The sequence below is a fragment of the Anser brachyrhynchus genome (genome assembly GCF_964034855.1).
Source record: "Anser brachyrhynchus genome assembly, chromosome: 4".
NCBI classification, from domain to species: Eukaryota; Metazoa; Chordata; class Aves; order Anseriformes; family Anatidae; genus Anser; species Anser brachyrhynchus.
The window spans coordinates 78,200,998-78,224,394 of NC_137698.1; the positions used below are offsets into that span (position 1 = coordinate 78,200,998).

The 23,397-nt window shown below is 42.7% G+C and overlaps 1 long non-coding RNA gene across 5 annotated transcripts; it reads right to left on the bottom strand.

Moving 5' to 3' along the window:
- Nucleotides 1-672: 672 nt before the first annotated feature.
- LOC308193927 lies at nt 673-15,166 on the bottom strand. 5 transcript variants are annotated; one of them, XR_013950066.1, is made up of 4 exons: nt 15,035-15,166; nt 12,475-12,686; nt 2,929-3,220; nt 673-2,818 (listed from the first exon to the last, which is right to left on the bottom strand). It is a non-coding gene; the product is annotated as an uncharacterized lncRNA (long non-coding RNA). The 5 variants fall into 5 exon arrangements; XR_013950067.1 differs by having other exon boundaries at nt 673-3,220; XR_013950068.1 differs by having other exon boundaries at nt 673-3,291.
- Between the last annotated feature and the right edge of the window lie 8,231 nt (nt 15,167-23,397).

The following is a 23,397-nucleotide window of genomic DNA, read 5'->3' on the forward strand; positions in this document are numbered from 1 at the left end:
TCCCTGACCTTAAAACTTATTATAGTGGAACTAAGATTTTCCCCCACACACAACACAGCTTTTTTTAGGCAAGTTACATATATATATATATATATTTTTTTTTTTTTCCAAGCCATTTGTAATTAAGTGGCTTTTGTGTGTGTGTGTCATTGCTGCCCTCTACTGCAGGGAATCAGAAGTCATTTGCTGCACATCGTGAACCTGGGGGGGGTGTGCAGGGGCCTTCCCTCAGCCAGTGCAGGAAGGGATGTTTTCAGGGCACAGGCAGGACAAGGAGGTGATCTGAGGCAGCCAGCATGGCTTCACCAAGGGCAAATCGGGCCTGACCACTCTGGTGGTCTTCTGTGATGGAGTGACTGCATCAGCTGACAAGGGAAGACTTCTGCAAGGCCTTTGACGTGGTCCCACATGACATCCTGTCCTCTACGTTGGAGAGGTATGGATTTGAAATGTGGACTATTTGGAAGGCCACGAAGATGCTCAGAGGGCTGGAGCACCTTTCCTATGAAGAAAGGCTGAGAGAGCTGGGGTTGTTCAGCCTGGGGAAGAGAAGGCTCCAGGGTGACCTCGCTGTGGCCTTTCAGTAACTAGAGGGGGCTTATATAAAAGATGGAGAGCAACATTATTTATTTATTAGTGAAAGAGCAAGAGGGAGAAGTTTTAAAAGAAAAGCAAAAGAAGATTTAGATTAGATGTTAGGAGGATATTATTTACTCAGAGGGTGGTGAGGCCCTGGAGCAGGCTGCCCAGAGGAGCTGTGGCTGCCCCATCCCTGGCAGTGCCCAAGGCCAGGCTGGATGGGGCTGGGGGCAGCCTGGGCTGGTGGGAGAGGGCCCTACCCATGGCAGGGGTGGGCCTGGGGGGGGCTTTAAGGTCCCTTCCAACCCAAACCATTCCATGATTCTATTGGAGGCTTATAGTACAGGATAGCTCATTTATTTTGTTACTTGAGCTTATCAAAAAATTCTTGTGCTTTCAGAAAGTGCTGTATTCCAGCTATTCCTGAAATCTGTTAGGTCATCTTGAAACAAGAACTTATTTATGGAGCTCTGTGCATCACCCTCAAAAACAAACAAAAACAGGTCAGCATCTTTCCTTACAATGAGCTCTGCTACGCCAGTACGACGACAAGAGGGGCATGATGTCCTCTGATTAGGTCAGAAGAGCAGATTGGGAAATGACACACACTCCAACATGAAGAAATCAACAAGTAAAAGTAAACAAGAATAACTCAAACAGAAAAACTCACATGGGCAACAGCCTCCAGTGTATGAGCTGTAAAGTGTCAACTCATCTGGGGCATTTGGAGGGTAGTGGAGAAAAGGGCTCAGAGGAGTCACCTCATTCATGTATTTCTCTAATTGTTTTAAGGAGCCTTTCAGTTAAACCCTAGAACTGGATAGTAGCCATCAGCCAAATGTCATCCAAGGAACTGTTTTGATTTTTAACAGACAAGCTTCTTGGAGATGTCACCTAAAGTAGTTTTCGTTGTTGGACAGATGTATGTTCAGGCTAGGGAGAATACAAGTTTATCCTTGAGGATGTCACTTGCTACGACCACTTGGTGCCTCAGTTTCCCCCTCTCTGAAGGAAAGATAGACTGAGGCCTGGGGAAGAAAGGCCAGTCCCAGCGATGCCTGAGCTTCATTTGAGAGCTGAGGTTTGGTGAGTGCTCCTTTGCAGGGTCTGATTACTTTCTGGGGGCAAAAGGAGGTCATTCAGCATGACAATGTTTGTCATACCAAATGGCTAAGTACTGTTCAGTTCAAAAGAATTTCCTAAGTAACAATGCAGATGTTTATATGAATGAACTTTTCAGAATGTTTATCTAATAATAACAAGCACTTACTCACAGTCAAAGCATTTTACGCACATTGTCTTAACTCTACCAACACTCCTGTGAGGTCAGCTGAAAGGTGCTATCGGCAGCACTTTACGGTTGGCAAAGGTGAAGCAAGGAGCAATTCCTCTAAATTTGGAGGCATCACCTAAACCAAGCACACACCCCTCACCTGTATTTCCCACTGATTGCCCAGAGTTCTTTGGAAACACATGAGGGGAGGCACCATGAAATTGTTTTACCAAAGTAAATTTGCAGGCATCAAACACTACCTCCTAAATCTTAGTCTCTCTAGCCAATGTGGCTGGGGAATTGTTGCTGCCCTCTGAAAACATTCTGGAGATTTAATTATTATTCCTGTTTCATTTTTTAATTCATCTCTTTCAATTTTGTACCGAATAGAAAAAAAAAAGAAAGTTGTGAGATCCTATAGAAAAATCAGGACTCCAAATAAAATATTTTTTCAGCCTAGCTGTAGGGAGTTGAGAATTTTTGCTTTTAGATGAAATCCCCTACATTTTTAATCGGAATGGGTAAATGGAATATTTTTTCCCCAGAGATGGTCAATAAGTTAAAAGCACTCTTAGTTAATAAAAAAGTTCTGATTGGCTTTAGCCACATGTATCCTTTTACGCCTGTAACTGTGGCTTTTCTTCAGGTGAATGATGAAGGTACAGCGATAAACCAAGATGCAGAAGACTTGAGTTAGGAGTTTAAGGGCAGGCAGCCTGCCCTGGATTACTGAGCCAACATCTGCTGCCGCAGGGAGCCCTCGCACACAGCTTTTCCACCTGTTGAGGTTCATTGCCCTCCTTGCTCTCCTCAGGGAGGTCTTTGCAGGCTCTCACTTCTCCCTCAGGCAGGGATCTGCCGCCTCCTTCCAGCCCATAGCCACTCATACTGCGTCACTCTCATCCGTCTTTATGCCCAACATTTCTCTCATCATGATCAGGTCTTTTCCTTCCACGTTATCTGTACCTTAACATATTGATAAAGAGAAGTTTGATCATCAACTTCTGTTTTGCTAGGCTGAAACACAGACTGCTTTTCTCCAGCCTTGACAGCTCTGGTGAGCACCCGACACTTACTGCCCCTCCTTTGCGTGACTCCACGTGGACTCCATCTTTTGTGGCTGTGGTTCACCAGACCTCTGCACTGCAGAACCGCAGTGACCCCTCTGGCAGGTTCTCAACACCTTCATACAACAGCATTGCTCCCCTCTAGTCTCTGTTGCAGATACCTCGTCTGGTACAGCCTGGGATCACCACCACATTTTTAACAGCACTGTTGTTCGTTGTCAAGGCGAACAAAGGTGTTGCAGTTTCCAAAAGTGTTTTCTTCTCAAAATATTCTTTTTTCACAGGTGAAATCCCTTCATATCTGCAGCAGAAGAACCATTTCCTTCACCATGACACCCAAAGCCCTTGCTTGCAAGCTAAGGCGAGAAGAGCCTAGCAGAAACAGAAAGACTTCACCTTTCCTAATAAATAAAGTGGTAAACAGAGCATTCATGAGACATGAAGGCAAATGACACGTGATGGGTTGCATCCCTATAGTTACACTTTCCATACATCTCTTAACAAGTGTGGCCCCATCCAAACTGCCTGCTGGAACTGGTTTGAGCTAACTCCTGCCCCATGGTTAGGAACTGCTATTTGAGCACCAAAAACTATTTCAGGGAATGAAAGAATAATTAAACATCTTGGCTGCTTACAGGCTTGTGGGTCCCACTTGCTTTAGTGACAGAGATTGTACAAAACAGGACGTTTGGCTGGTGTGCTCCACCACAGCATATAATTTGTGTTTGAAGTTGCATCATGGATAGGAACAGATCTTCGTTTTGAAATATTATGGTCGCTTTTCCCACTCAAAACTGCAAGTCTGTGAGACACTATGCCCACAGTATTGATGTCAGCTTTGTCTTGAGCTCAGGCTGACCTCTTCCACAGGCAAGATGAACAGTATCTCTGCCCTTTCAGAAAAATAAATAAATAAAACTCCAGGACTACACAGCAAAAAGATTATTTGGCTTATTTGGGTCTCACCACTCCTTATCGCTTATCGCACTTTATAGCACCAATCCTAGGTGGTGCTGATTTGGAACAGGAGAAAAATAACTCTGACGAGGGACTTCTGTGTCAATACCTACAAGGAAAACTACGTGGAAAAGTGGCCAGGAAGGATGTTAAGGTTTTGCAATGGTCAAAAACCCTAAAACAGGACATCTATAGCATATTCTTCTAGTTCAGCTGTATAAAAATACAGAGACAGCAAAAGCAGCTCACATTTCTCTCTTTATGAATGCATGAACCTATTTCAGGACAACTGAAATATCTCAGTTTCTTATTTTACCATTCATGATTTTCCTGTACTGTGACAGTATTGCTACATTAAGACTTGTTTTCAGTGGAATTATAATAAGTAGCAGTCAAAAGGGATAAGGATTGTATCTGGTCAGCAAATGACTAGGAAAATCAGTGTCTCCTGCACTGTTCTGTTGTTCAAAGAAAGTGCTGACAGCACTTGCCTGTTTTTTTCAGGAAAAACGTTCATACAGACCCCACTTTACTGGGAAAGAACAACTATTCTGTAAGAAAGTTGAGTCAGAAGTTAGTGGCTGTTACCCCAGTACATATACTTTTGCCTTTTGTATTTCCCAACCATAGAAGAAAGATCACAAATGTGTCCAGAGCAATTACTTTGAAGATATAGTGTTTTAACTAGGCAGGCATGTGTAAAGCATCACCACCGAGTCTGTGTGTAATTTTCCACCCCACTCCCTGTAGTTCTTTGGGTTGGGTCATCAGGCTCTTCCTTCCCTGTAGCAGGAATCGTCTTTTCTGTCTAGAAGTCTGCAAAGTAGCTAAACCATTTTTTCTTACTCTATCAACAGCAGGGATAACAACTGCACGAAGATAGAAGTCAGGACTCCTGTTTTTGCTCAGATGACCTCTCAGGCTAGTTGTGGTCCTCAGGGAGAGGAAGGACAAAGGCATCTCTGCATAGTGGAGCACTCTACTGAGATTTCTGCTTTTGCAACATGAGCTAGGATGAGATCTGCACGTGGCATAGCTGTGGTACAGAGCAATGTTAAGTCCTCTTGGAACAAGAACAAATCTGCAGCACAGCCTGGATTTACTGACCAGGTTTGGTGCTGGTTTGGAAACTTAGGTGCTCTGCTTCTCTTTGCTGTGTAGACACAACCAAAATGGTCTGAAGCAGACCCTGGAAGCCTGGTTCCATCATGTCTAGTTTTAACAAAGCAAAAATGTTATTAGGCAAAAGGATTCAGTGTGGCACTTATTCAGAGCCCTTTAGGCGAGATCTCAGGTTCCAAAACTCACAATCCATAATGGCTGGCTCAAGACAAATGGAAAATGAAGTGCTCTCCAGAGATGTGGTGACTCTGTGTCTGATCCTAGAAGACTGTAGTAATACCAAAGCATGTGAAAATGGAGAGGGTGGAGGAAGAAACACCACCAGAATAAATGTCTACTCAGTGTTTTCATAACTCAGAAGGGGTTTCTTCAGGATTCAGCCTGGGTTTTAGGCCCAGCAAATGGAGCTGCTCCCTCCCTCCCTCCTTCACCTCCCTTGTTCAGTTCATAAATGTGATTTGTCTTGTGTCATTTGGGGATATCAAAGAGCTCTCCTTTCATGGTTATTTTCCTTTCTACAATGTCTCACATTTTCTGCTGTGCTTAGCAATTTCCAGGAGCTGGAAGAATATTCAGAGAGGGCCATGATGACTCCATTTAAATTGGCATGATAAGAAGAAATGCCAGATGAACAGAATGAGTTTCTCATCCTGAGACTTTGTAATCCATAATGAACAGAACCTGAAAAAAAACTTTGCCATATGATGCACTCCTTGAGACTATTTTTTTTCTTTCCTTTAATTTTTCCTGAGTATCTATTCTAGATTTTGCTAAAGCATAAATTACAGAACATGCAGTTGCCTCCAAATGTGATAGCAATACGTACATGTGTATATAGCCAGTAACACGAGCGTGTGTTTCTCTTAGGCACACCACACCTGACTGCCACTTTACAGACTTACCAGTGTTACAAGCCTTAGCAGAGACACTTGTGGTAGTGCTGAACCACAAGCAGTTGATCAACTTGCTGTAGTTGATCTGATTTCATTTTGGCTAAAAGCTTGCTCCCTAGAATCACCTGGGGCTGAAGGTATCATCTTTGCCACGCACAAAGTGCATGCAGAAATGAGACAAGATAAGAGCAAGGTCTACAGGAAAAGGATGCGGTGAAGCATGCCTATGTTGGGGGAGAGTCTTTCAAGTCAGCGTTGTTAGCAGCGTATCAGGATAAGAGCATGGGAAAATCAATATAAGTGTAGTTTACTGTTAAATCTGCTACATCTTTGGGCAGTTCCTGCACTGAAAGGAGAAGTGAGGCTTGATTATTGAATGAATCTCCCTTCCTTCCAAGAGATGCACTCAGTGAGACTTTTTGCACCCTTAAGCGACAACGTGAAGGTGTTTCCTTGGACTGTCAGGCAAAGTTGCTATCAAGCCAGGCAAACAGTTTCAGTCACAGAACCACAGAATATCCTGAGCTGGAAGGGACCCACAAGGATCACCAAGTCCAACTCCTGGCTCCACACAGGTCTACCCAAAATCAGAATTCAGACCATATGACTGAGAGCATAGTCCAGTGCTCCAAATCCATAACAACGAGTGCTTAGTAATCTGTGCTGTCACTGCTTCTGACAACCGAGCACTCAAGAGGAGGCAACAGGAGAGCACGAACAGCTTCTCTTCATCACAACTGAAATTTCCACCAAAAGTTTCCAAAATGAAAAATTTCTGATTTGAAAAAGTGTAAAAAAAAAAAAGCAAAAAACAACAACAACAAAAAAAAAATCACTCATTTGCTGCACTGAACAGAAACCAAATTATCTATATAATATCTATACATTGTTTATATCTTATATGGGTGTGCTAGGGTTTAGGCAAAGCCCCATCGTACTGAGACCAAGACCCCAGTTTGCCATCCACAGTTCCACCAGGAGGGAGAAGGGGACCTGACTGGGTGCTGAGGCTTTCTAAAACCTGTTCCTCACGCCCTGAGACGTGCCCACAGGCCAAGCCCGTGACACCCAGCTAAGGCAGCGATCCTGGAAGTCTCTGGAGGCTCTCCTGATGCAGCCTTCCCTAGAAACTTTTCTCACATGAGGGAGGGACACACCGCAATTCTTTAAAAGGCTTTAACTCCTGCTTTTAACACGGAAAAGGCCGGAGGCTCAGCCGCGGCTCCCACAGGGCAACAGGCGGCAGGCCAGCACTGCCTCCCCGCGGCCAGGCCGCTCCCCCTCGGCCCGCCTCACCTGATATGAGGTAAATGGCGGCGGCCCGCGGGGCGGGGAAGGCGCGTCTTCTGAGCTTCTTTCTTTATCAGAACTTTTCGAGACTGTCCTTAAAAGCATATAACCTCTTTCTAAATGCCAGGAGGAAGCTGAGTTTTTTGTTCCTGTTGCATCACAGAGGGCTCTGTCATAGCGAGCAGACTGGAAACACTACAGCTGAGCACTATGCCATGGGGACTGATAATAATTTGCTCCTGGAGCCAGTCCAGGAGTCTTGAGAACGTAGCCTGGCACTTGTTTCTAAGACCCGGATAGATCTCCCCTACCTATGAGATCCTACCAGATTGGGACTCTTCTCCAAATTAGCTAGGGAAGGAATAAGAGGTAACTTATACCCTCTGTACCACTAGTGAGCACCAAGGTGTGATTTACGCCGCCACAGACCTGGGTCTCTCTCTGGAGCCACTCGGTGGTTGGCCATCCTGCCTCGTCACCTCACTTTTCAACTGCTCAAGAGAGTTGCAGCAAATCTCATCTTTGGCCCCTAACTCAGGCAGTTGAGTTAGGTGGAAAAATCTGGACTTCCAATGACTTCACGGAGACCACACACAGAGTTTATGGACAAGGCTCTGAAGGCAGTTCTCCCAGGATCCAGACTGCACATGGAGTTGTCCATGACTTCCAAAGTTTCTGAAACTTTAGGATTCGTGTTTAAACTACATTATCATGCTCAGGAATCACGCAAACAGGGAGGGAATAGGAAGGAGAGAGAAAAAAATGAACGAAGTATGCCAGAATCTGTTTGTTATCCTGTATTTTCACAACCTGAGGAATTAATAACCCTCAATAATAAATCTCAGGGGCTGGAGGCATTGTTTTACGGGGACTCATGGAACAAGACGAGGTCTGTGTTGTCTGACACTGTGTCATGGTGACCTGACACCGGGCTCACATCTCTTGCAACCCTACTGTGAACCTCCCTGTGCTCCAGAGGGAAGAATTCAGCCTGCAGGGAGGGACGTACCCTCACAACCTGGGGGCCTCGAGGCAGGAAGGCATGTGACAGATCCATCCAGGACGTGCTATAAACAAATGAGCCAATGGACAAAAAGTCAGTTAGGTCCTGGGGATAAGGATTCATACACACACACACACACACGGTGGGGTTTTGTTTTGTTTTTGTGGGGGGGTTGGCGTATAAGTTCCTGAACAGTTTTCAGTGGATCCGGAGTGATCCACGTACTGAAACTAAACTGACCCTGACTCACCCTGGATTCATGTTTCTGTTGCTGTCAGCTTGCTGTCCTCTATGGGATATGAGTTGCAAAACACAATTTTATAAAAAAAATACACTGTACAGCCATCTATTTTAAACACAATGTCTATTTTTCATTGCATATTGTAAACCACTTGAGCATTTCTAAAATGATTCATTCCTTTATCTTCTAAACAAAGAGCTTGTGGCTGTGCAGGGCTGGGAATTTATGTCTAGCAAGTAAAAGGATTTCCAAGTTAGGATTGAAACAAGGATGTAAAGAGGTCACTTGAAAGCAATGTATTGCTAGAACATAATAGTGTTATTGTCTTTTAGGATAATTTACGTATGATTGGACTATACAGTCACGAACCAGTATATGCCTTCAAGACACACATGAAATAACAAGGAAAGAAGGAATAACCCTCTTAAAGTTATCCTCACCTTTCAACTGTACCTTGGCTATTTGTGTACAGCATTTACTTGCAAGAAGTGAGTATGCTCAATGACATTTTCATGATGAAACCTTTCAGTTATCACAGCTAGCAATAAGTTTCCTGAACATATAACTAAGTGGGTACATGGAAAGAAATGAAGCTAAATACTTCAATAATAACATGCCTCTTCAGAAGGCTTTCTCAGTCTTGTAATCCTAGAGAGTCTGCAGTCTCTATCCAAGTCTATACATCAACATCTTTTGAGAACTCCTGGCTCTGATTCTCCTGTTGTGCTTCCTATGAAGTTACTTAGCCATAAAAAAAAAAAATTTTTTTTGTTTTTCCAATGTATCACATCATTAACATGTACTGCAAATATTTTTTTTTCCTGTCCTTCCTCAGGAACAAAGCTTCCTGTTTTTTCTACCGATGTTATTTAATAATTTTAATATTTGATTTCTTGAACTCATAGTTCCAGGTGTTCCATTTTGTTGTTTTGTCCCAGCTCCTTCATCAGTACACAAACGTTTGCAGTTTTTCACTAACCACAATGAGTGTTGTACATGGATAAGGAACAGGAAGATTAGACCTTTCTGAATGTGAAAAATCTGAACCTCATGAAAAAGGAATATGAAACCATATCAAAATTCCTGCAGAATAAAATAGAAATAATCAGGGAATCCTGAAAGAGCATGAAAGATAGAAATACAATAACACTAAAATAGATTAATTCTTCCAATGAAGCTCTACCTGGGAGACTAGTGGGCTTTGGGGATTAAGTGTGCATTGTCAAGAAGGGTTTGACTTGTTCCTTGATGAGAGGTATTAAAATAAGCAGCAGAAAGTATTTCAGCTATGCCAATAAAAAGAGAATATAGGAATAAAAAAATGCAACAAATATTCATTGGGTATGTATTAGAGAGAGAAAACATTCTGAACATGGCATAAAAAAAGAAAACTGTCTGGGTTTTCATTTAAAATCATGATGCTGTACAGAGCAGTGAATGTGTCGAGTCACCATACTCAGAAATATTCAAAAAGCTAGTCAGTAATTGCCTTGAGCAACTTGTTCTAGGTGACCCTGTTTTGTGTAGGGGCCTTGGCATGGATGGTTTCCAGAGGTCCCTTCCAATTGTAACCATTTTGTGATTCAGAGAAGGCAGAGAATGACAGCCAGCAAAGCAAGATCTAAGCAATGATCAAAGCTGGAGAAGAAAAGAAAAAAACAGGATCTTCTCTGTCCCCGAATGCAAAAGGAACTGGCACATGAATCTGCAAATCAGATAACATGGATGTTAGCTATCTGTGTCAAGACCAGACTAGAAATGTTTGGCTGTATTACAGCAAAGATGAGTCCTAGCTTTAACAATAGGAAATGAACTTTTTGTGAAATTAGTGATTACAATTTTATCTCAGCAAGATAAAAGTGAAATGTTTTCTAGATAAAGGAAATGAAGCTGATCTCATATGACCAGAGTTCAGTCAAGACTTTGATAGAGTGCCATGTGAGGTGTCTTTAGTTAAGAACAACACAGTGATTGAAATAGAAATCACATCAAAACTGTCTAAAGAGGAGATGAGAAGAGGCATCGTCAATAGAGATTATATCAGACTTGAAAGAGGTTCATATAATGGAACAGTCTAAGAATAATATTAGTAACCAAGTTTATTGAACAAAACCTCACCCTGAAAAGGGGGTGCACTCTGATGAAATCTGCTGCTGAGAGAGGAAGCACTGTCATTATAAAAAAAGGCTGAAATATTAAATAGGAGGTAAGAAACACATGACATTGGTAAGTGACATAATGAAAATAGTAATGTTAAGCCCTGCAATTCAAGACTTACCGCCAGAAATTCTTCTTTTTCAGTTGGATATAAGGCAAAAAAATTGTACACATACTATTTTTAAAAAACCTAAGCCTTTTAACCAAAACTCAGTTATTCAAAGATCTTGTGGGATGCATCAAGCCAGGTACATCCAACAGCAACAAAGCAGTCTTCCTGCCTTTGCTGTAGGTATGCTCAGACCTTGTGTTAACTCCTGGAGATTATTGATCATCCAAACAGGAGGAACTGACACTAGATGAAGGATCATGAAAAACTGTCTTCCAAGTGGGGACAACATAACACTGATTTGACTTGGCAAAATGAGACTGTTGTGATTGTTTTCTAGTCACAGACGTGGATGATGAAACATCAGAGAAGAAGTAGAGAAGCAGTGCTGGCAAAGTGGCTAAAAACTGGCTGTGGATAAATTTAGGTTGGACGTGAAAGTTTGTGACCATGGGAGCAGGGAGCTTCTGCTGTTATCCTCCGAGGAAGCTATTGGAAGCAAACAACTTTAACATTTTAAACACAGGCTTGATCACTTTAGGAAAGCAATGATATGTTGTGGTTGCCTGGCTTGGCCTGGGGTGGATTAACTGGCCCAGAAAGGCCCTTCTGGTCACATGTTCTTCTATTCACATTTTTTTTTTTCCCCCCTGTACGTGTCAACTAACATCTTAGTGCTTCCCTTCCGCATTTCCCTCTCCAAACAAAGGTCTGGTTTCTGGTGAGCTTAAATTTTTGTAAGTGGATCCAGGGAGTTATGGACAAAGGAACTTTTTTTGGTCCGGTATATTGTTTATTTAATTTTAGCAATCTTTCCAACCTAAAATCAACAGCTCCCCTCAGCCTCTATGACTCAGTGGTAGGTGTTGATGTATTCAACATCATGATGTATTCTCTCCCAAGGGAACTTTGGAGGGGAGGGAAGGGGCTGTCAAACACATTATGCTAATACCCTCTATTCAAAGATTGAGGAAAAGAGAGGTAAATACACAACAGCTGGGGTAAGACTGAACTTAGGTGAACCAGAATTTGAAAGGTTGAGGTCAGAAGAGGTTCGCCTGTGGGTGTGTGATCTTGTCCAGTTCTGCATTGCGGTGGCAGATGGAATCCTGAATCAAGGCTTTCACACAGATTCCCTTCTCCTTAATCCTCTCTGTGATCACTACCTTGCTCTCCCTGCTTTTCCCATCTCAGGTGCAAGCTCCTCAGCTTCTTCTCCACAATTATGAATCTTTTAGTTCCATTCAAAGCCCCAGCTGTGATCTTTTTTCTTTTGCTTTTTCACTCTTTCTTCTTCTTTCTACTATGTGTAACACCTCAGGTTCATTTACTCTTCCTCTGCCACCAGCAAAGCCTCCCATTTCCCTTTGCATTCCCTTTATTTTCTCCAACTGGATTCTAGAACCACCCCACAGGACAAAGTTTCTCCTCTTTTTCTTAAGAGAAGTCCAAGATAAGCCCAGGGTCTGGACACATCTAACACACCATCATATTCCAGTGAAGAAATCTGCAATGCAAGAGCCTGCAGCAGACAGACACACGAGACGAGGTCAGGGAAGAGTGGGACACACAGCCTGAGAGCATCAAGCTTACAAAATACATATCTGGAAAGTGTTTTGGAAGACCAAAGCCAAAAACCTCCTTTCTCTGATCATCTCTGCTGCTAGAATCACAGGAATGCCCAGACCAGTAGTGCCATATACACCTACTTTTGTCCTGATCCTTCTCAGGTGAAAGGGAAGCAATTAGCAAGGGTTGGAGTAGTGTTCAGGATTTGCCTTACCTGCTTCTCTCTTCTCCACGGCAGCCCTTGGTTTGCTTTGCAGGGGGCTTTTCCGTCTTGCTGAAGCTCTGAGCAGCACTGGTAAATGCCCTGGTGAAGGCGCATCCTTCTCTAGGCTCCAGCTGCACTTTGCCCTGGACAGTGTCTGTGTCCTGTAGGGGGCAAAAGGTGCAGCAGCTGATGTTGCCTGGTTTTTCAGAACCTCCAAAAGCCTGGGGAGAAGTAGAAAACCTCGTTTTAGTGCTCCAGAGACTGGAGACCTGGAGAAGTCCTTTGTGAGGAAATGCACACCATGACCTTCTCCTGCAGCGTTCACACAGGTTCAGCTGTTTTTGGCCAAAGACAGATGCAGTCTGCATCAAACAGAGCAGAGTTCTCATCTTATTATTTCACTTCATTGGGTTAAATGAGGCAATTTTCTCCAAGACAGACTCTGGTGTAGGATTAATGGTGGTTCTCACCACAGACCTCTTCCTACAGGCAGCAAGGATGACGGTGGCATGCCACAGGACAGGCAACACAGCCCTCAGATGTGTATAGACAAAAACACCATACTAGTGAGCTGGACCCTAGCCTTCACACTACTTCAGCCATTTTGAACTGCAGAAAACATCATTAAATTAGGTATGGCAACCTCAGACATACGGGGTCTTTGCAGTGTAGGCAAAGCTTGTTTTAACCCACATACCTGTTCCAGAGCCAAAGGAGGATTCTAGCTTTGAAGCAACATTATTCTCAAATGATGACTTTTTGGCTCTTTCCATTGTACGGTTGGGAGTTACTTGTAATGCTCTGCTACCACTGACCTGCCTGACCCCATGCCTGGGAGGCTGGTTTCAAGATGTGGTTTGTTTACAGCCTGAAAGTGTCCAGGCACAAAATTCAGGCTTACGTCCATGCCCCACATCCCCCTAAGCCCAAGGGGAGCAAAGTGCAAGATAAGAAAAACGTATTTAGGGAAACATCATACTTCTTCAGAAGTCAGTAATTGTAAAGATGGCTGTAGTCATAACGTAGCGACGTTATTCCTAAAACACAGCCAAAATCCAGGGACAGTGAGAGGTGAATCACACAGTGATCATTCAGAGAGGGGGGAGCACACGTATGGGAGTGAGCTATGTCCAGACCATGGATAAGAAATGACTTTAACAAAATCTGAAAAGTGTTCAGACCTGACTTATTTAGATCTATTCTGGTATACAAAATTTTCACGTAAAATTGCCTGCTTCGGGACACGTGAGAACTTCTAACAAATACAAGTCAGGAAGTAATTTTCCAAGGCAGGGCAAGGAAAGAAATACATTATCCTACAACTGTGGCCCGTTCTTCCATTTTCCTGTGCATTTCCTCACTTGAAGATAAGATTTCATAGCTTTCTGAAAGGCATGATTTTATCCAGCTTCTGGGAAAGAGAAAAGGTCAAAGAAAAGTCCTTTTCCAGACAGTTGTGATGAGCAGTGACTGGGTTAGCCTGTATGAAAACTGTTCCTATGTCTCTGTAGCCACTTGCAGTGTCCAGTCCCACATAAAAAGAAGTTCCCCTTGCCCTGCTTTCACCACAGAAGGCTGTCGCCTTTGGTGCCCTGAGCATCCCTTTGCAATCTGGATTGCAGTGCTACAGGGGACAGATGGAAAGAACAAACAAAGCTCCCCTTGGCTATTTGTGTACTATAAATAATATATTTTTAAAGCTGGGAGGGAGCCCAGAAGGCGTTTTTTGGTCTTGGCCACTGGTCCCAGGGGAGGTGATGGTTCTAGTGGGGTTTGGGGCTTAAGGGGAAGCCTCAGACAGCTCCTGCAACATGACAGGATTTTTCCAGATTTTGCTTTTCACTGGAGCAAATCATTCAAAAATATTTAAAAAGAAGGGCTTAATTCCGCTGCTTCTGGGGGTTACACCAGGGCAGCCAAAGGACACGCACCCAGCCAACAGCCCCTGAATTGTTTGGTTAGGAATTAGTGTGTGCATGCACACGTGTGGGAGGGACTGGGGGGCCACGGAGGGGTCGCTGAAACTTCAGCTTTGTTTTTTGTCAAAACAGATCACACGTGGATGGCAAGCAGGTTTGCATGGGAGGGGCTGGGGGACACGGACAAATTACTTAGCTGGGCTCTGGCTGGGGCTGGAGATACTATTAGCTCATAAAGCAGCTAGCTTTTCCTGAAGGAAAATGAAGAAAAGAGCTACCCCTGTCTCTCCCAAGAGGACTCTGCAAACCCAGGGAAGGATACAGCCTCTCCCTGCACCTCCCAGTGGTTCCCCACTCCATCCTCCCCGCTCTTCCTTTCCTCTTCCCCTATTCAAGTCACCCTGGTTTGAAACCTCATCTTCGCCACACCAACCACTATCCTTTCTGCTACCTATATTCCCCTTTTCTTGCTTTCATATCATCCCTCTTCTCTTTTTTTTCTCTGTTAGCTCCTCTTTCCCTTCCCACATCTCTCAGATTTTTTTCTCTTCCCTTTGCCTCCCTTCTGCCCTTCCCTTCTCTCCTCAAATTATAGTCATGCCATGGGTTGGTATGCTCAATCCCAGCTGAACAATTGAGCTGCTCCTTACCTCTGCAAAAGGAGAAAAATCCACATTTGCCAAGACCTTCCCAAGCCCAGAGGATCGAGTACATCTACCCCCAGCATAGAAGGGCCACATGTGAGCTCTATGCAGATTTATGCCCTACACCAAGATCAGCTGTGCTGGATCTCAGCTGGAGACTGAGGCTGAGCTATTTCAATGTGTGCCAGCTGGTGACTGTTACAAGTTCAGCTGCTTTTGCTGGAGTACTATATCCTCCTCTTCAGGTTTGGCTGATGACTTCTCTTCATAGTGCTGAGCACACAGTCCTGATTTTTTTTTTTTAATTTATTTTTTAAAAGCTTGTTTCTGCATGTGCGTTCATCTATCTGGGTTGAAACGTGGTGATGTGTTGCATTTGTTGTGCTCAGAATTTACTCCAAAAATTCCAAGTTATTCCAAAACACAGAAATGCATGAAATAAGAGGTGCATTTTAAACATGCTCTTGAGGAACTCCAGGAGCAGCTATCTGTAAACGTCAACCCTCAGCTTGTCAGGGGTCCTCTGGGATAGCTTGCCATAGAGAAGAAAGGTTAATAACAAGCTGTGTTTCACTTTCTCTTCCACTCTTTCACAATGAAAACTGAAGCAAGAAGCCCTGTAAGCCTCATCAGCCTGAAACTTTCAGTGGTGAGCTGCGTACACATCTCATGTGCACGAGGAGGTGTTGCCCAGGCCAGCTGACTCCCAGTCACTGCAGGGTGACAGGGAACCCAGCCCCAAAACAAGCCCAAATCTTCAAAGGGAATTTGTCATGGCTGAAACGTCCACTGTGTTGCAGTTCTTGTACTGTTTTCTGATGTTGTTTCATGGTGTTTTTCTTACAGGTCTCGTAGGCAGGGTGTTTACCTGAGATCCTGTCCTTAAGGCTCCAGCTATCCTATAGACTCTGTGATGGATGTGCTCTCCCCGTCACATGGGAATTTGTTCAACTCACTATGACTTCAACCCTGTCGTCACATTATCAAGAGCTAAGTGGTTTTGTGTACACTGATAAAACAGGGGAAGCTTCACATCTAGGTCTAGGTTATGTTTCCCCAAAAAAATACAAATAAAAAAGATGGTCTTGCCCGTCTTTCCATTTACAGAAAGTCCTTGACTGAAGTTATCCTCTGAACAGGTATTTCTTGGGAGAAATCTGTTACTTGGAGCTGGTTAAAACCATACAGAAAAAGAGAAGGGAGGGCTAAGGGGAAATCTTATTGCTATCTTCAGCAACCTGAGGGGAAGATATGGAGTTAGTGGAGACAAATTCTTCTTGAAAATGCATAGCATCATAGAATGATTTGGGTTGGAAGGGACATTAAATTTCATCTAATCCAACCCCCCTGACATGGGTAGGGCCCGCTGCCCCCAGCCCCATACAGCCTGGCCTTGGGCACTGCCAGGGATGGGGCAGCCACAGCTCCTCTGGGAAGCCTGCTCCAGGGCCTCACCACCCTCATAGTAAAGAATTTCTTCCTTATGTCTAATCTAAATCTACCTTCTTTTAGTTTAAAACCATCGCTCCTTGTCTTTTCACTACACCCCTTGACAGAGTCCCTCCCCAGCTTCCCCATAGACCCCTTTAGGCACTGGCAGGCCGCTGTGAGGTTTCCCCAGAGCCTTCCCTTCTCCAGGCTGAACAACCCCAGCTCCCTGAGCTTGTCTCCATAGGTTCTCCAGTCTTCTGAGCATCCTCGTGGCCTCCTTTGGACTCACTCTAACACATCCATGCTCTTCTTGTGTTGGGCACCATAGAGCTGAACGCAGGCTCCAGGTGGGGTCTCATGAGAGCAGAGCAGAGTGGGGCAATCCCAGCCCTTGCCCTGCTGCCCACACTGCTTTTGCTGCAGCTCAGGATAGGATTGGTTTTCTGGGCTGCAAGCCCACATTGCCGGCTCATGTTGAGCTTCTCATTCACCAGGACCTCCAGATCTTTCTCCTCAGGGCTGCTCCCAATCCATTCTCTGCCCAGCCTGTATTTGTGCTTCCGATTGCCCCAGCCCAGATGCAGAACCTTGCACTTGGCCTTGTTCAACTTCATGAGGTTTGCACACACCCACAGAGCAGCAGGAGAAGAGGTAACGATGCAAGGTGCAATAAGGGAAATTCTGATTACATATTAGGGGGAAAAAAAGTATGTTTTTACCATAAGGATGACCAAACCGTGGGCTAGGATCCGGTGAGTCTGTGAAATCTGCATTCAAATCTAACTTGGCCCTGCTTTGAGCAGGGTGTTGGATAACAGAACTCCAGAGGTCTTCTCCAACCTGCATTGTTCTATAACCCTATTGACAAGTCATTAGACCATTGCTCAAGTCTGGCATCTGGCCATAAACTTTCACTAATGTAGACGAAACTTCAGAGTTCAAAACAGCTTCTATGTTCTTCTCTGATTTCTGTTGTTCTTTACTTGTCCTCCTTGTCATTTACTTCTTTATTTTCCCCCCTTTGAGTGAGTTTTGATATTTCTGTTCCTTCAGCCATCTCCTTTCATATGCTTCTCCTGCTGTTTAGTGTCCTACCTGCTGTGGCAGATGCTCTGCCTTTGCATTTTCCACATAGCTTAAATATATCCCACTGGAGATAAGGGGCTGTTAAAAACTTGAGGAATCCCAGTATATCTTACAAACTCATTCCATTTAATCCTCAGGGTTTTGTTTTGTTTTCATATGGCATTTGCTTTCCAAAGCATTGAGATATCTTGTTTATACCTTTGGTGGATTTCCAGCACTCACATCTGCGTGTAAAGGTGAAAGGAATATCTGAGCTGGAGAGTCAGAGTTTGATCTGTCAGTTATAGGTTTTCAGTGATCCAGGCTCCTGAATATCAGCAGCTGCCTTGCCAATTCATTACATTATTTCCTGTTGAATTTCCACATCAATCATGAGTCTGCCAAAGCACGAGTAAGTTCACCTTTTGTAACCTTTTGCCCTCCAAAAGGCAAGCCTTTAGCTGGGAGCTGCTGGGAATCTCATTGTCTGTATATTTTCATCAGAAGCTATTAACCTCATGTTGGATTTTGTAATTTGGACAATGGTTTGGTTTCTGCCTGCAGAGCGGCCTAGCTGTTGCTCAAGAAATCTGTCTTCAGCAAAAATGCCATATTGTGTTCATCTACTCCAGAACTGTCTCTGCCTTCCATTGGAGAAGCCGGTGGTGGTACCATACAGGACAGGTGATATAATTCATCCTTATCTCACATTGGTATTTTCCTGAACATATAGACTCAGGACTGCTTATCTTGACCCATGAAGGCTGCCCTCTGACCGATAAAAAAAAAAAAAAAAATTGATCTTGTTGATTATTTTTCTTGGAATATCCCAAAACTTCAGGATGTCCCAAAGTGAATCATAAGAAAGTCTGTCAAATGCCTTCTCAAAATCTGTTCAGTGTGGATTTTGCCATTTGATACTTAATTTGATAGCTATTCTGAGGTCAAAAAATCTGTTTGACGTATGGTCTTCCGAGGTCTAAGTGAACCTTGTCAAAACGGGGAAAAAAAAAAAAAAAAACATCGAAGGAGCAATTTTGAACTGAGCTGAAGAACAGATTCCACACACTATAAGATCCACCACAAGAAGCCAACACAGGCATATTCTGGTCTTCATGCTACAGTATCTGTAGTTGTTTGGGCTCATGAACAGCATACCTAACTTCTGGATTAGTAAGGACTTGTTGCACTACATAAAGAAAGATGAGAAATCAAAAAAATATATATAAAATGCAACTAAAAATATCTACTGAAAAAGAAGTAGCAAGAACTTTTCGTAAAACAGAGGAGTACACAGTGAGGTCTGTGAAAATCCATGAAAAAGTTATGGAAATAAATGGCCACAGAAAGAAGCGAGAGAAATTTTTGTTGGATTTGCCAAGTCTTTTACCAACTAGTAATTCGAGAGAAGCCTAAACATGGAGGAAAAGTTTGGAAAATAACAAAGGCGGTGAGATTTGGAGTGTATTTTAGAAACATTAAGCTCAGGTATTCTTCAAATATCCTTTGATTCTGACAAGAAACAAGCACCTCAAACTAGCTGTCGTATTGTCACAAACCACACTTATTGATGAAAATAAAATAAAATAAAATAAAATAAAATAAAATAAAATAAAATAAAATAAAATAAAATAAAATAAAATAAAATATAAAATAAAATAAAATAAAATAAAATAAAATAAAAAATAAAATAGAGAAGAGAAGAGAAGAGAAGAGAAGAGAAGAGAAGAGAAGAGAAGAGAAGAGAAGAGAAGAGAAGAGAAGAGAAGAGAAGAGAAGAGAAGAGAAGAGAAGAGAAGAGAAGAGAAGAGAAGAGAAGAGAAGAGAAGAGAAGAGAAGAGAAGAGAAGAGAAGAGAAGAGAAGAGAAGAGAAGAGAAGAGAAGAGAAGAGAAGAGAAGAGAAAGGAAGAAAGGAAGAAAATAAAGAAGAAAGAAGAAAGAAAGAGAGAGAAAACTGTCTTTCTGTCTTTCTTCCCAAATCCTGTAAAGGTTTAGATTGCCACTGAATTTTTGCTCCAACTGTAGACCTTCTAAATTTAGGAGACCTCAATACAACCCGAAGTATTTCCAGAGTCAGGCAGCCCTCTGCAGTATCTGTTGAAATAGCCTTTTTTTGACCTAAGCTCAGTGCATTGACACTGAAGTAGTAGGTGTAAATACCACCCTAGATGAGTACGTTATGTGTAGTGATCTATCTTTCAATCTATCTATCTGTCTTCTATCTATGCGTCTCATGCTGATTGAGTAACCAAAGTGTCCCTTGATAGTCTGAAGTTGTATGTATCAACACGATGTTCAGATATGATTTCCTTTACAGCCCCATCTTTAATTCTATTTCAATTTCTTATTTTTCTAATGTTCACTAAAAATAATACACAGCAGCATCCATTGTCCTCATACATGCATAATCTCCTGTAATTGGGTATTTCCTCCAATCCATCCTGTCAGCTCAAAAATATTGAATGAACTAGCTGTCATGATCAGTTAAGCTTTATTAAAAACTGCAACCCAATATCTTTGATGTTGGCTCACTGGGAACTGTCTGACATAATCCCACAAATTCTTTCGAAAGCACGGTCATGGGCATGCCCTGTATGTTTTCCCAAGAAGTTTAGACAGCATAGGGCTGTACTCATAAAATCACAGAAATTAGAGATGAGGAAAGGACTTGTTATTATAACATCATTTTGGACATTGATGGGCAAATTTTCAAATAATGGCAGGGCTCCAAATAGGATGCAGGTGCTCTGTCTCCTGGGATCAAGGAACCGATGAGTAAATCTCGTTCTCTCCTACACATTAATGCTAGGGCTGTTGTGGAATCAATATATTTCTTCATTGATAAATTCACTTTACAGTTGACAGCACAAAGTTCAGGCCCTACTACAGCCAGCTGGCTTGAGTTCTGATCGGCAAATCTTTTTGCTTGTTTAAGATTGTCTTCTGACTGTCATGATATTACAGTGCCAAATCCAGAGTGATATGACTTTGGAGAATCTTATTTTTCTTTTCAAAACAAAAGTGAGTCTAGCCCATTTGTTGGTGATAAAAGCTCTATAGCATTCAGCTTTCAAAAGCTGGAGGGAAAAAAAATCCACCATTACCTCCTTTTTTCCTAAACTCATGATTTTTAAGCCAACTTGAAGAAGTGTGCCAGGGAAAGGGGAACAGAATGCCGCTTCATGACTTCTGAGCATTGGGAACCAGCAATGCAGAACATTCAGGCTTTTGTTGCTTTGCACAGAATAACATTTTACACTCCAAACCTCACCAATCAGCTTTACATAACAACAGCTTTTGTGCTATATGACTCACAGCATCCGATACCAAACTGCCAGGCTGCCTGACGTGTACATCTGGCTCATGCAGGTTGTTCCTACTAAATTTCAAGTTACAGGTGAGAAACAGGGAGTGAATTTCTATCCGCAGAAAATGCACAGAGAAACTTCAAAAAGTAATCAGTGGGGTCCTGAAACAGACATTTTCTTCAGACTTCACCAAGCTGCAATAAGATGACTCAAAAGACTTGGGAGGCAGAGAAGAAGAACATTTCCATGAGGCTTTTAGATGGACATAGAGTTAACTTTATTGTCTAATGAAGGTATCTAAAGCATTGATAATTCCACTGATGAGCAGGTAGGAAATGGTCCAGAAAGGGGTGTGAGGTGCAAGAAAAAATAAGGGGAGAGCTGAAGAAGGGGGAAAGGAAATAAGAAAACAGAGGGAAAGATTCTGGCAGTCATTAAAAGCAGAAGATCTTCCCACTGAGCTAGGCTGTAGGCAATAATGACATACTCAACAAATAATAAATAATAACAACTTAATATTCTGTACTACATGAAGCCCATATTTTGGCCCTGATCTCTGTACTCATCACGGTGACGTCAATGGGAGCTTTGCAGCTGATCAAGGAGTATTTACAGCCTTCCTTTTTTATCCCAGCTCATACCAGCCAAGGTACATGTTTAAGACAACATCACTAAACCTGGAAGTCCGCCCTTTCCATTGAGGTTGTCAGCTCATACTCTAGAACCTGGGGGAACCTTTTGCTGACAGATCGCTACTTTTTTTTTTTTGCCATCTTGCTCAGAAAAAAAAATGGAGGTAATTCCTTTTCCATGATGTTCAGCCATGTTTGGCTTTCTTTTGCACACTTGGCAGGAGAGCAGCTTCTCCAGAGCTTCGAGATCTCTGCTCTTATTTCCTGCATCTCTTGGTGCTTGCCAGGACTCTCTGACATGCTGGGCAACTTCTTTCACTGCAGAATATCTGTCAGATGAAGTTCTCCAAAAACTGTGAGTTGACACAGCCAACTTGTGTTTTTAATCACTGTCCTGATGAACAAATGAGCAGCGTATCTGTAGGAATCATGGAATTATCAAGTCTTTTCCTTTAAACGGTTGCCCTGTGGAAGAATTACCCCATGCTACTGCAAACAAAAAAGCAAGCCACTCCCAGCCTAAGTCCCTCATGTGCTTCATAAAGAGAGCAGGAATGTTTCAATTTTTTAGAGCTTTTTCCCCCAAAAAAGATTCCAAGAGCTGAAAGAAAGGTCTTGCATGCTGTTGACACTTCAGAGGCTGGTGGATGGTGATGGAACAGACATCAAAAATCTCCTTCTGCTTTGATAAAGAGCTTGGAGTCTCAAAGACGGTTGTCATAAGGCTGAGGACAGTTTCTGATTGCCAAGTTCATGCTAAATAAGGACTTTATCACTGTTAGGGCACTAGTGTGTTGTTAATGATGTGTGAAGGTGCCCAAAAGGTCTTGGATTAGATACTGGTTTTGTTGGACTAATCCAAGACAAATAAATAAATAAATTTGTAACTTGCAGTGAGCTCAGCAAGCAAAGGCACCGCTGACTCTTTATCAAATGTGTTCCTGTTTCTTTGTGGCTGTATTCCCGAGCTTTAGGCAGCCTTATGCTTTAGCAGAAGACAAATAATTTCATAGAAAGAAAACAGCAAAACCTCAGCCTGGGCGATACTCCAGGCCTGTAGCAACTTATTGGTCCCACATAAACCTAAGACTTCAGTCGTGACTAGTCTATAAAGAATTAGTAAACTGCTCACAAAGAGCTAGAGAGCATTATACAATCCAACAGTGCAGGAAATTAAGTGGAAATATTTATAGTGCTTTCCACTGAAGTGCTTCTTACTGTCTGCAGCACATGATCCTCCAACCCATAACTTGGACATGTTCATGATTTTTGCTGTTCATATATTCATCCTCCATAAACTGTACTGAACAAAGTCTTAAAAAGGAGTATAACCAGTTTATTAGAAATAAAAAGTCACCTGTGGGAAAGAGAAACTTTATCAAGTCAGAGAGTCAGGCTTTTAGTACTCCTTACAGCATCACTCCAGAGACCCCAGATATTTCCTACAGTAGTAGTTTCCAGTGATTTTTTATTTGCAGAACTCCAGACACTTCCAGGAAACGGGCCATCCCGATTGAGTGGTCTGAAGCTTTCTGACAATGCGTTAGCACCTCTTGACCTCTTGGCTATCTTGCACGTATGTCTTTCGTGTATTCCAAGGATTTCCAGATATCTGTCAACTACAGCTTGGAAACCACCTTCATAAAGGAAGAGTCCTGTTCGACGTCTGGACATCATTTGTCCAAAACTTCTCTGTAACTACTGTAACAAATATAGCAATAAGAAACATTGCTCCCCTATCCAAAGGGTGAATATTTCATTGACAGACAGTATTGGGACTCAATACTGGCTGACAGCTTGAAAATACAAGCCTGATACATGGGTGAAATTTGTACCTCGTGAAAAGTTATTGCTATTATCATTCATGACAGAACTGTGCACTATCTATGTCTATTGTGAGTTTGCATTCAAAAAATGTTGCCTTGGCAAAAAA